The sequence below is a fragment of the Nothobranchius furzeri genome, chromosome 4, assembly GCF_043380555.1.
Source record: "Nothobranchius furzeri strain GRZ-AD chromosome 4, NfurGRZ-RIMD1, whole genome shotgun sequence".
Classification (NCBI taxonomy): domain Eukaryota; kingdom Metazoa; phylum Chordata; class Actinopteri; order Cyprinodontiformes; family Nothobranchiidae; genus Nothobranchius; species Nothobranchius furzeri.
In genome coordinates, this window is record NC_091744.1 from 19320197 (window position 1) to 19334709 (window position 14513).

Consider the following 14513-nt stretch of genomic DNA (forward strand, 5'->3'; position numbering starts at 1 on the left):
AAGATAACTTTTGTATGGACCCCTGAGGCAGACACCGCATTTCTGGATTTAAAATCTCATTTCTCACAAGCTCCGATCTTGTCCCGTCCTGATCCCTCTCTTCAATTCACCGTTGAAGTGGACGCCTCAGACTCCAGGGTGGGGGCTGTTCTCTCCCAGAGATCTCCCTCCGATGACCTGCTTCACCCCTGTGCCTTTTTCTCCAAGAAACTCTCGCCTGCTGAACAAAATTATGATGTGGGTGACCGGGAGTTGCTGGCAGTTAAACTCGCACTGGAGGAATGGCGCCATTGGCTGGAGGGAGCTGAGCACCCCATCATAATTTGGACAGACCACAAGAACCACGCCTATTCAATTCAAGTTTATTTATATAGCGCCAAATCACGACAAGAGTCGTCTCAAGGCACTTCACATAATAAACATTCCAATTCACAGTTCATTAAGCCAATCAGAAATAATGTTTCCTATATAAGGAACCCAGCAAACTGCATCAAGTCACTGACTAGTGTTAGTGACTATACAGCAATCCTCATACTAAGCAAGCATGCAGCGACAGTGGAGAGGAAAACTCCCTTTTAACAGGAAGAAACCTCCAGAGAATCCTGGCTCAGTATAAGCAGCCATCCTCCACGACTCACTGGGGATCGAGAAGACAGAGCAGACACACACACACACACACACACACACACACACACACACACACACACACACACACACACACACACACACACACACACACACACACACACACAAAGACAAGTAATGTGTCTATAGTTATATTGTGATGTCTTTGTAAATATTGTATTTGGTGAAAGATAAACTTTATTGTATTTATCCTAGTGGATCTATAATTAAACGGATAAACTAGTATTAGCACATCAAAAGTCAATGAAAACAAAAAGTTATTATCAGGAGAGAGAGAATGTATTAGTGGTTAGCAGCAGTGTGATAGTCGATGGCCCCCTCCATGAAGCCACCACAGCTCAGCAGAACGTCATTGTAGCTTCTTCTGGGGAGAAAAACACTAACAGAGAAAATAAAGTTAACAGCTGAAATTGCACAAAATACTACAGTTAAAGAGCAGACTGTAGAAGAAAGCAGTAGAGTGTGAAAAGTGGTCAGTGTATCCTCCAGCAGTCTAAGCCTATAGCAGCATAACTACAGAGATAACTCTGGATAATCTATCCTATTTAGATGTAGGCATGTTGGAGGCAGGGCAAGGGAGAGCCGTCTTTACCGACTGTACACTCCACCTCCCTCTACTCCCCCCACTTGTCCAGATTTAGGCTAACATCAGATTTTAACCATAGGCCCTATCAAATAAAAATGTTTTAAGCCTATTCTTAAAAGTAGACAAAGTGTCTGCCTTATGGACTAAAGCTGGGAGCTGGTTCCACAGGAGAGGAGCCTGATAACTACAAGATCTGCCTCCCATCCTAAGTTTAGATATTCTTGGAACCACCAGTAGACCTGCAGTCTGAGAGCGAAGTGCCCGGTTAGGAACATATGGAACAATCAGATTACTGATGTATGATGGACCTTGATTATTAAGAGCTTTAAATGTGAGAAGAAGGATCTTAAAATCTATTCTGAATTTAACAGGTAGCCAATGTAGGACAGGAGAGATATGATCTCTCTTTTTAATTCTCATCAGAACTCTAGCTGCAGCATTTTGGACAAGCTGAAGACTTTTAACTACATTCTGGGGACTTCCTGAGAGTAATGAATTACAGTAATCCAGTCTTGATGTAATAAATGCATGGACTAGTTTTTCAGCATCACTCCTGGAAAGTATGCTTCTAATCTTAGCAATATTCCGAAGGTGGAAAAAGGAAATCCGACAAACTTGTGAAACCTGGGATTTGAATGACATGTCCTGGTCAAAGATAACACCAAGGTTCCTTGCTTTGTTCTCGGAGATTAATGTAATGCCATTCAGGTCAGGTGATTGACTAAGCAATTTCCTTTTCTGGATTTCTGGTCCAAAGATGAGAACTTTTGTCTTGTCTTGATTTAAAAGCAAAAAGTTTAGAGTCATCCAATTTTTTATGTCCTCAAGACAAGCCTGTAATCTACCCAACCGATTAGGTTCATCAGGGTTAATGGATAAATATAACTGAGTATCGTCAGCATAACAGTGGAAGTTTATCCCATGCTGTCTAATGATTTTACCAATTGGGAGCATATATATAGTAAAAAGAATTGGTCCAAGCACTGAACTCTGTGGTACTCCGCAAGTAACCCTGGAGTATGAAGACGGTATGTCATGTACATTTACAAAATGAAATCTGTCAGACAGGTAGGATTTAAACCAGCCTAACGCTGTTCCTTTGATCCCTACAACATGTTCAAGTCTTTCTAAAAGAACATTGTGATCAACTGTGTCAAAGGCAGCACTGAGATCTAACAAGACTAGAGCAGACACAAGATTATTATCTGAGGCCATGAGAATATCATTTGTAACTCTCACTAATGCAGTTTCAGTGCTGTGATACTCTCTAAAACCAGACTGAAATTCCTCAAACAGAGCATTAGTGTTTAAATGCTCACATACTTGGATGGCCACTATTTTCTCCAGGACTTTGGATAAAAATGGAAGGTTAGATATTGGTCTATAATTCATTGGGTCATCTGGATCCAGAGAAGGCTTCTTAAGTGAAGGTTTGATTACAGCAACCTTAAAATCTTGTGGTACATACCCATTTACTAAGGATAGATTGATTATATCTAGAATGGGGGCAGTAACCAAAGGAAATGCATCTTAATGCACTTAAACTACTAGTTTATCCGTTTAATTATAGATCCACTAGGATAAATACAATAAAGTTTATCTCTCGCCAAATAGAATATTTACTAAGAAATCACAATATAACTATAGACACATTACTGTGTGTGTGTGTGTGTGTGTGTGTGTGTGTGTGTGTGTGTGTGTGTGTGTGTGTGTGTGTGTGTGTGTGTGTGTGTGTGTGTGTGTGTGTGTGTGTGTGTGTGTGTCTGCTCTGTCTTCTCGATCCCCAGTGAGTCGTGGAGGATGGCTGCTTATACTTAGCCAGGATCCTCTGGAGGTTTCTTCCTGTTAAAAGGGAGTTTTCCTCTCCACTGTCGCTGCATGCTTGCTTAGTATGAGGATTGCTGTATAGTCACTGACACTAGTCAGTGACTTGATGCAATTTGCTGGGTTCCTTATGTAGGAAACATTATTTCTGATTGGCTTAATGAACTGACCTGAATTGGAATGTTTATTATGTGAAGTGCCTTGAGACGACTCTTGTCGTGATTTGGCGCTATATAAATAAACTTGAATTGAATTGACTGTCCTAACATGTTATGTTGATATCGAATGCCACTCACAAAATTGTTCTGTAAATGGTATAATGTTCTTACACTCAGCAGAAAATGCCCTGGAATCCACAGTGGGATGATGATGGCATCTTTCTGTAAAAACAAACAAAAAAAAGATTACAATCATTTTGCATGAAGGGGGACTACATGATATTGAGTAATGGTTTGCTAGCACTGCAAGGCTAAGGGACATTTTATTTAGCTAAGTATTAAAGTATCCTGGCATTAAATAAACCTTAAAACAGTGTTTAGAGCCAGCAAAAACATTTCACAAAAATCACAATTTATGTTTTTTTAATTACTGGGAAATGGATATATATATATATATATATATATATATATATATATATATATATATATATATATATATATATATATTGATATACACACACATCTACGTAATGCATGTAAGTCTAGTAATTTCCTTTTCCTCCAGCCACTTATTCTTAGTTTTAAACCAACCTGCATATTTGCCATCTCCTGGATTATCCTGAGACATGCCTTCCCTATCTGTTGATGTAGCATAGAAGCAGCATCAATTAATTTTTAATGATTGTTTTTATGAAAACATACTTCATCAGTAAACTGTACATTTGTTAAGCACCATTGCATTCATGTCTCTCTGAAGTCCAAGGGTCAAGATGTCACTTCTGGAAAGGCAAGTTGGTCCGTCTTTGATGATGAGCTCACTTCCAGGTCTTGTCACATCCAGGACATAAATGATCTAGGGTAACGAGTATAAAATAAAAATAAAAAAGAACAACTATTTATCTAACAGTAAACAATAATGACAGTATGCAGAAATATCTGTAGTCCATGAGGTTCTGCAGGGCTTTAGAGATGAAATGGCTATTATGGCCTCACATTTCCTCGAAGACTGGTTAATGTTCACGGGATCCAATTTCACTGTATTTAAATAAAGATCATGTCCTGCTCATGAGACATGTTTGTCTAACAAACCATTTATATAGATGACTTTCCACAAAAGGATGGCAAACTACCTTTGGGATGTGCTGGAAGTGGAGTTCCGCTCAGAAAAAATGTAGTTTCTAGAAATTATAATTTAACCATAAACATAGCGGTGCATACAATATATTAAACATTCTTAACTGTTTATTTTAAATTACGCACCCATTGCAGCCTTTCCAGATGAATCCAGTGTGATATCTGCTGATGATATTTTATGAATGTCGGCCAGGGTCTTCTCATTCAACATGGTATTGTGATGATGAATGATAGCGCCACACCCCACACATATATATGTACACACACACACACACAGATGCGCTATCTATCAAACTATGTTTTAAACGTTCAAATTTAACGTAAAAAATCTCCGCAAGTTGTAAAAATATAAATCTGTCTTTACCTGAACCGCCATTTCCATCTGGTGTTGCAACCAACACGCATGCAAGTTCTATTTCGTCTAGTCTTATCCCTTAAGCTAGCTGCTATTGGAGGGATGATCTCAGCATCAGCCAATCATGAAGAGCTTAAATGTACGCCCACCAATGGTGGGCACCCCTTGTGGGTATATAAGTGGAGCGACTCCACTGTTCGCCTCCATTATCTCTTCAAGCCAAGCTTAAGAGCTTCATTTAAAGAGCAATTATCCAAGAAGCATTCTACTCACCTACCATGTCCAGTGATGCCGGGACCTGCCCGGCCTGCCAGACGGGCTCCATCTCCAGCGGCGACCTGCACACCAAGTGTGAGGTCTGTCTCGGGGCTCATCACGCTGGCCTGGCCTTGACTCCCCAGGCCTCGTGCCCATTTTGTGCTGCTCTGCCCGTGGCTGAAAAGATCCGCCGGGTCGAGTACTTCACCCCCGCCGCCGCCGAGGAATTTCCGGTGGCTGACACGTGCTCGCTGGACAAGGCCTTACAGTTCAACGTCGGCCAGGAGCCGGCTAGCTTCAACCGACTGGACGATGTCATCGACAGTGAGGAGTACGACTAGGCTGGCTGCCATAGCCCTTCTTCCCTCCTGGACAACACGGAGGTCGACGAGCCTCGCTCAGCGGGTCCTTCTGCTCCAGTGACTTCTCGCTCCTCCCTGCCAGCAATTAGAGCACTGCTCCAGGAGCTGCCTGCCATCATCTCCGCGGCTGCGGTCCGCAAGGGGCTAGCCGTGCCAGAAATGGCTCCACCTGAAGCAGATGATTTGGCGGGAATTTTCGGGGCAACACCGATGCGCTGTCCAGACCCCATCTGACCGCGCTTCCCCGCTGCCATGAGCTGCTGGTCCGCCGCCTTCTCCGAACCTGCTAAGCTCAAGGTGCCAATTTCCACATATGCGCCCATTACCAAGGTCAAGGGCTTCTCCGACCAGTGCTGGCCTTCCGTTCCTCCACTGGAGCCGGACTTGGCCTCGCTGTTTGGTGCCAAGAAACACCTCGCTGGCCCGCGAGCAGTTCCCGCTTCTAAGCATGACCAGCTGCTGACGTGGCTCACCGATCGCACACACCAGTGCGGCTTCCAGACCGGTGCTGTAGGAAATAACATCGCCCTTCTTGCCTTTGGCGTTTCCAAAATGGTGGAAGAGCTCGACGTTCCTGACGAGTCAAAAACCATCACTACTAAAACTGCTTATGCCATTCTCAATCTGTGTGCTGCTGTACTCACGGGTTCTGCTCGCATTGCTGCCTGGCAGACCCTTATCCAGCGGGCCTTGTGGCTCAAGGCCCTACCCTCCATTCCTGAACACCTGCACAGGGAGATGCTGGAAGGCCCCATCACCTCTGACATTCTGTTTGGTCCCCATCTTAGAAGCGTCATCGAGAGGGCTCAGAAGACAGCTGAACTGTCAGCCACGGTGCGAGACCTGGTCCAACCTCTGTCAGCCTCGCACTCCGGCCGTTCTTCCAGAGGATGGGACGAACGGCGCGGGAACTTCAGACACCCAGCTGCACCGCCCGCCCCACGGAGCCGGCTTCCCGCTTCGGCTCCACCTCAGCGGGACCAGAGAGTTGGTGGCCAACGGTTTCGAAAGAGCCAGCAGACACCGTCTTGGCAGTCCCAGTCGCAGGAACCTCGCCGAAAGCAACCACGAAAATGACTCGTTGGGGGGAATGTGTGTGCTTATGACTGTAATAACTCTGTGAATGATGTTGGTTTTGAAATAAAACCCAAAAACCTCACTTAGAGAGCACAATCCTACAGTCCTCTGCAGAATCCTCTGCCGAATCCTCACACGTTCCCCACACCAAGCAATGCGACACATCTGCATGTTCCCGCAGTCAGTCATATTACACGGCCATCTGTACGCACCGGCCCTAGCTTCCAGCCAGGCCCAACACATTCCGCTTCCCCCACAACGTTGGGTGGGTTGGGATGTCATGGCGCTGTCGCGACCACGTGCGGCGACACGGTGCGCGGCTCCATCCGCTGGCACTTTGTCGTCCCCGTGCACGGGCCCGGCTCCCACTCGTCCTTTAACTTTGGACTCCACGTTCCGCGGTGCGGATCAGCCTCTTCCAGCTGTTTCGCACTCGCCCTTTCGAGCGCAGCCCTTTCGAGCGCAGCCCTCCATGGGTCGCTCCCAGTTCTCTGGTGCGAGCGACGGCGGTAAGGGCGCAAACCCAGTCCTCAGACGTCGTTCACGTGACCTCGAACATGCGTCCGCTGTCGGAACACGCGCAAGAATGGCACCGCCTTTGTCTCATGAGCAAATGGATATCGGAGACCATTCATTTGCGGTCACACACTCCATTTTCAGTCCGCTCCTCCTCCCTTTAACGGGATCGTGGAGATGACGTTCTCGTCACAGGAACAATCTCAGGCCCTGGAGCTGGAGCTGCGGGAACTTCTGTCCAAGGACGCCATTTACCAAGTCCCTCGCGGACAAGAGCTCTCAGGCTTCTACTCCCGCTACTTCATAGTACCGAAGAAGTCGGGAGGAATGAGACCAATTCTCGACCTTTCCCTGTTCAACTGCTCCATAGCAGTGATGCATTTCCGCATGTTAATAATGAGGCAAGTCCTAGAATACGTGCGCTCCAGGGACTGGTTCACGTCAATAGACCTGAAAGACGCATACTTCCACATCCCAGTAATTCCCAAACACCAGAAGTTCCTGCGCTTTTCATTCAAGGGAGTTCAATACCAGTTCAATTGTCTCCCTTTCGGCTACTCGCTAGCCCCGCGCACCTTCTCCAAATGTCTGGAGACCGTGCTGCAGCCATTGCGCACGGCGGGAATGAGGGTTTTATTTTACCTGGACGATCTGCTCCTATGCGCCCGGTCCAAGGATGAGGCGTCAGAGCAAACCAGGAAGTTAATAGAGCATCTGTCAACCCTGGGGTTTTCCATAAACTGGGAAAAGAGCTCCATCCTTCCATCCCAGTCGATTGTGTTTCTCGGGGTGGAGCTGAACGCCTCCCTAATGAGAGCACGTTTGTCTCCGGCGAGAGCGGCAGATCTCACCACGGTGGTCTCCCGCGTGCAACTCCGCAAGATCGTGAGAGCCCTGTTAGTCATGAAACTTCTGGGCATGATGGATGCAGCCCACGCTGTGGTGCCGTTAGGTTTACTGCACACGAGAAGCCTACAGCGTTTGTTCATCTGCCTCCGGGTACACCCAGCGCCGGATTAACGCAAAGGCAAAGTAGGCACGTGCCTAGGGCCTGATTGGCTGGATGGGGCTCAGACAGAGGGACAAAATTAAAAATAAATAAATCAAAAATAAAATGTACAAAGGTCCTATGATAGAATTTGTGGATAGGACTCCTATCTACAGTTTATTTCAATATTTATTAATTAACTAAAAATAGTGACAATTTTTTATCTTAACCATAAACTGTTACATTAGCTACGTCACATTAACGCCAGCCCATGACTGTAGCCTACAACTTGGGCGCCACCCAATTAAGGATGTCAGAGAAGCGGTCAGTCAGAGCGGGACACAACAAAGCTAGCAGGTGTTTTTGAGTAGGCTAACTTTCACGATGCTTTCGGATGCGGCAAAACTTAAAAAGAAAAAAATGAAGAGGAACAAAAGAAGAGACTGTCGGGCTATTCGGGCAGCTGTCCGACAGCTGTGAACCTGCTCAAGTCAGCAGAGCCAGAGGCGGTGGGAAATGCGGCGGAAGACGCTGTTGCACCAACGCCGTCAACATCAACGCAGTCACAGAAGGACGAACTGGAAGAACAGCAGCCAGCCAGAAGTGAGCCCAATATAGTCTTACAACAGCCTGCTGCAACGAGGCTGAAGTATTCGGGAAACGGCTAAAGGGCCATTACACCCAACTTTTCTCTACTCTGACCATCTTTAAACAGGCTCTAGCTCAGAAACTACAACAGCCACACTGTTCAAACCTGTTCTAGATTATTCTACAATAATAGCAGATTGTGTACAACCTTGTTTGGGATTTGTGAAACCTTTCCCTGATTTGTGAAACTTCAACAAAGCCTGAATTATGCGTTTTTTCAGCATCTGGCCAACAATGGAACAGCTGTAGCTCATAAACTACAACAGCCACACTGTTCAAACCTGTTCTAGATTATTCTACAATAATAGCAGATTGCATGACGGCATTTTAATTATCAAGTACAGTTGTTTAATGTTTTATGTCATCTTCTCTACAAAAATTTTGGGCAAAGGTCTTTCATTTTTTTGGGATATCACTTAATGTAGCCTACACATAGAAATCCTAACACATTTTTTTCATTTTCAAGTGGATGGAAGTGAGCATTTGTGTTGAATAGTAGCAAGTGTTTTCAGTATTACACTATATTAAATTCACCACAATAAGAGTAGCTCATGTTCAACTCATGTTTACTCAAAAGCGAGTGTCAATGATAAATTATTAGAATACAGATTTCATATACATCCCATGACAATTTAAATTTTTTTTAACATTTTTCACCTTACTATTCGAAGATACATTAAAAGTACATCATACACACTTTAGCCAAATGAACGAGCATGTAGCTTCCAAAAGATATTCGTCAAGCGTGATCGTCTACTTCGCCGGAGCCCACACACAAATGTTTACTACCGTAACTGAACGTTTGCGCAACTTTCGTAATTCCAATGGTTAAAGAAAGGTGACACTCCACGCTTTTCAGAGGTGTACGATACATTACGGTAATATGACGGAGTTCCTGTCTGAGAGCCGGCCCAGAAGAAAAAGACTACACCGGTAGAACAATGGAGGAGCGGAGGAATTGTTTTGGAGGCGTATTTTCAAGACAGTCGGACTATCCGTGCTCGTTTACATGTGCTACTATGGGGCATGCGCAGACTGATTTTTTAAGGCTTTGTTGAAGTTTTACAACTCAGGGAAATGTTTCTGAAATCCCACACCATGTTTTATTTGATCTGCTATTATTGTAGAATAGTTTTTGAGCTACAGCTGTTCCATTGTTGGCCAGATGCTGAAAAAGGCATAAATCTGGCCTTGTTGAAGTTTCACAAATCAAGGGAAGGTTTCACAAATCCCACACTGTATTTTATTTGATCTGCTTTTATAGTAGAATAATCTAGAACAGGTTTGAACAGTATGGCTGTAGTAGTTTTTGAGCTAGAGCAGATTAAAGATGGTCAGAGTAGAGAAAAATTGGGTGTAATGGCCCTTTAGCCGTTTCCCAAATCGGAAGCTGGAATCGGAAGCTAACTTCAACCTCGTCCTGCTGCAAGGGTCTGCAGAGGCTGTCAGCAGGAGCATCTAGACCCAGAAAGGGTGTTAGCAAGCTACATCTGATCCTGCAAAGTGGTACCAAATTGATGACAGGATGCTTAAGTACTTTGCACTAAACCATCCCTCTCAAAATATTGGATATTTCTCTGCATCACAGAGGAAATATGGAGACATAAACCGAAGCTTAACGAGCAAGTCACCCCAAAATAAACTTTTTTTTTTGCTGATAAACTAAATAAACGAGTGTCTAATCGTGCTGCAGACACCTGTCGTCAATAATTTGGCACTTCAGTGCATCTTAGTTAAAATTTAAATATTCTGCCTAAAACTGGCAGTGTTGTGCCGTTGTCTGGTAAAAACTCTGCACTGTATTCTAATTTAAATCTGCCACCGCTATTGGCTAAGAGGTATGCTATGATGTAAACTGGTACATTATGATGTCACAATGCTGTCGTGAGCCTGTGTGTGTGTGTGTGTTTGTTAGCGGCTCCGCCCTCTCGGTCTGCCAGGCAACAGCATGTGTTGCATTTTTCAAACATGAAGTGGGAGTGGAGTTAGAATCTGGTAGGGGGTGACTTGCTCTTTAACCAAGGAACATTTCTTTAGACGTGTTTCTGCTGTGACTGAGGCCTGTGATGCTAGAAGGCTGAAGATTATCCCGGAGTGGAGAATGCTAAATAGTTTCCTTGGTAAGTGTTGCTGGTTTTATTTATAAAAATTTTTAAATATTTTTATTATTGTTCAAATAGCAAAACAATAAGTTCACACTCAGAAAATTGACACAGAATTTCTGATTCAGCAGAGGCAAAAACAGCCTGAATGAGCATAAAGCAAGATCAAAACTTAAGATAACGTTTTCATTTTATTAAAATACTTTCTTTTAAGATTATAGATTGTATTAAATTTATACTGTAATAATTTCGGCTGCATGTTTATAGTTTGTTTTTGCACCTTTAAAACATGCTTCAGTCAATTCAAATTCATCTATTTCTTCTTGAATGTCTTTCAACTATCATGTGATTAATTTGTCAACATTTATAAATGTTGCAAGCTATTGTATTTAGCAGAAAATATTTTTAATTATATGTGTTGATTAAATGTAAACAGCAAATAAGGTAAACATATTTGCTCTGTTGACATAGTTTAATGACACCTAGTGGTTATTTACTGGTACTACTGCCTTGACATTGACACTCCCAATGGATAAGATGAGGATAATTTATTAGCATTTAATACAGCTGTGTAATGACGTATAAATTAATAATATCAAAAAAATAGTCTGATAGAATTTTTTACATACAACACATTATTATTATTTTGGCATACAAACAACCAATTTGTAACCAAATGTAAAATGTGAATGAACTTTTATTAGTAACTTTGGTAAGTTTCAGATTTCATTTCATTAAATAACATCGATGGAGGGGGGCCCAAAAAATGCAACCTGCCTAGTGTAGTCCATTTATTTAATCCGGCTTTGGGTACACCCGATACGTCAGAAGAGACGTATGTTGAGGGTTCCCCCTTCAGTGGGCGGGGACCTCGCTCACTGGGGGAATCCCTGCATCCTCTCACACGGGGTCCCCATCGGACGTCCTACGTCACACGTATCTGTGTTTACGGATGCGTCACTGTTGGGATGGGGGGGCACGTGCTTGTCCCATACGGTGGCAGATCGCTGGCCCTCCCACACGCACGAGCACATAAATGTGTTGGAGCTTATGACAGTGGGGAATGTGATCAGACACTTCGCTGCCCATCTCGAGGGCCATCATGTCGAAGTTCACACAGACAACCAGGTGGCGGCAGCCTACATAAATCGCCAAGTGGGGGTTCGATCCCTCCCACTATTGCGCATAGCCACAGATTTACTGTGTTGGGCACATGTCCACCTGCTGTCCATCAAAGCCACCTACATTCCGGGGGTCCTGAATGTGGCAGCAGTCATCCTGTCGAGAGGGGGACCCCGCGACTCCCGACTGGCGTCTGCATCCTGCACTGATATCACAGATATGAATCAAGTTCGGGGAACCCTCTGTGGATCTGTTCGCGGCTCGCGAAAACGCTCAGTGTCACCTGTGGTTTTCCCTGAGTCCCCGGGACCACCCCCCACTCGGAGCGGACGCCTTCTCACACCAGCCCTGGCCTCAGACGCTCCTGTATGCGTTTCTGCCAGTCCCACTGATCCCCCGGCTCCTGGACCGAGTTCGGTCGGAACAGCTCTCGGTAACTCTGGTAGCTCCCAGACACTTGTCCGCGTCAAGGTTTCCAGATCTGCAAGCGCTAGTGTCCGGCTCCTCGTGGAGGGCGGACGCCCTTCTCCAGACGGATAGGATAATCAAACATCCTCCAGAAATAGGCCAATGGCTGTGGGTCTGGCCGCTGAGCGGTCACGCTTAGAGGCTTCTGGGCTGCCGCATTATGTGGTCGCCACAATTCTGATTGCGCGGGCGCCCTCTACCGTCACATTTTATGCTGCTAAATGGGCAGCTTTCCAGAAATGGTGCACAGAGCGGAATGTTCAAGCGCTCTCTGTCAGAACCCAAGTCCCCAAACCAGCCAATCCCAGCTAGCCGACCTCCACCATGGACCACAACTCCCAGCATGCCCCTCGCGGGGATTCCCTCCACGTCGCACCTACGTCACGAACCGTGACTATATACGGAGGTCGCCTCACCACTCAGTCATCGTTTCTTCGGATCTATGATCAGAGTTTCCAAGCAACCGATCCATCTTACGAACTCTCAGCTCACAGTAAGAGTTCTTACTTACTTCTGGACACCCAGCATTTCTGTGTCCCTTCACTGACGCTCGAACACTTGGGGATTCCTAGATTAAACCATGAGCCGGCATTTCACCGACGCTGTCACTTCTGCGTCTGTGAGACCACGCTCTCTACAAGCTCAACTCCAGTATCCAGCTGACCAGTCTGACACTCTCCTGCCAGCTGGCGGATGTCCTATTGTTTCTGCAGATACTGATGGACAGGGGCCTCGCATTCAGCACTATTAAAACATATGCTGCAGCTATCTCATCCTGTCACCAGGGTTTTGGAGATAGATCTGTTTTCAGTCATCCCCTCACAAAACGTTTTCTAAAAGGTGCCAGAAGGAACAGACCTGTGTCTCGCCCGCTATTCCCCCAGTGGGACCTAACGGTGGTTCTGTGCGGCTTATCTGAAGCCCCATTTGAACCCTTGGACCAGGTCTCACTCAAGTTCCTGTCACTCAAAACGGCCTTGCTGCTGGCGCTGGCATCAGTCAAGAGGGTGAGCGACCTAACCGCCCTCTCAGTTGCTCACGCATGCCTCAGGATCCGGGAAGATGGTGGATCTGCTGTTTTATGCCCCAACCCAGCCTTTGTGTCCAAAAACATTAATACTTCCTTCAAATCCAGGTCAATTTCATTGGCTGGACTTTTTCCTCCTCCCCATAATTCTGATGAGGACGCGGCTTCCCACCTTCTCCGCCCGGTGCGCGCGCTCGCACGATATGTGTCACGCACTTCAGGGATTCGCCGCTCACAAAGCCTGTTTGTGCACTACAGAGACTCTTCCCTTGGGCAAACGCTGTCGACCCAGCGTCTTTCACACTGGCTATGTGACGCCATTTCACTCGCTTACACATCATCAGGGCGGGATCCTCCTGAGACACTCAGGGTTCACTCAGCCAGAGGGATTTCCTCTTCTGTGGCGCTCCACAGTGGTGTGTTGATGGAAGACATTTGTCAGGCTGCTTCATGGGCTTCACCCTGTTCCTTTACTCGTTATTATTTACAAGATGTGTCTTCAGGATCCATCACTCGTTCAGTGATTGGACCTCAGCAGGCTGAGTGAGAGCATTATGGCACCACATCAGCCCTACTGAATGAATTTCATCCTCTTGTGGATGATATTTTTTAGTGGGAACCCCACTCTTCTCTCTGGCTGCCTCAGCCTTTTAAGCACTGGGCTGAGGCTGAGCGACCCTCGCTAAAAGGAGACATGTTGGGTGTGTCCATTGGTTGAGCTAACCAGTGTAAACCCATCCAGCTGTGCATTATTCCAATAGCAGCTAGCTTAAGGGCTAAGACTAGACGAAATTGAACGTTGGTTACGTATTGTAACCCCAGATTTTATGAGTCTAGTCGCAGCCCTTAAGCAAATGGCCCCACTGGTTCTGTTAGGTCTAAGAGCCATCGGAGGCGAACAGTGGAGTCGCTCCACTTATATACCCACAGGGGTGCCCACCATTGGTGGGCGTACATTTAAGCTCTTCATGATTGGCTGATGCTGAGATCATCCTTCCAATAGCAACTAGTTTAAGGGTTTCACGAGCGTGCCGGTGAGAGAAACGGTGATCAGATGAGGATCTAAACGCGGGACAGGAAGACAGCCAGACAGGTAGGATGTTTAAAGGTTTTAATGATTAACACGCTGGACATGGGAACAATGAACCAACACAAGACACAGAACAGAAGGGGTTTAAATACAGGAGGACCGGGAGCTAAGGTGATTGGGAAAACGAGAGGCAGGTGGGAGTAATTAATGAGA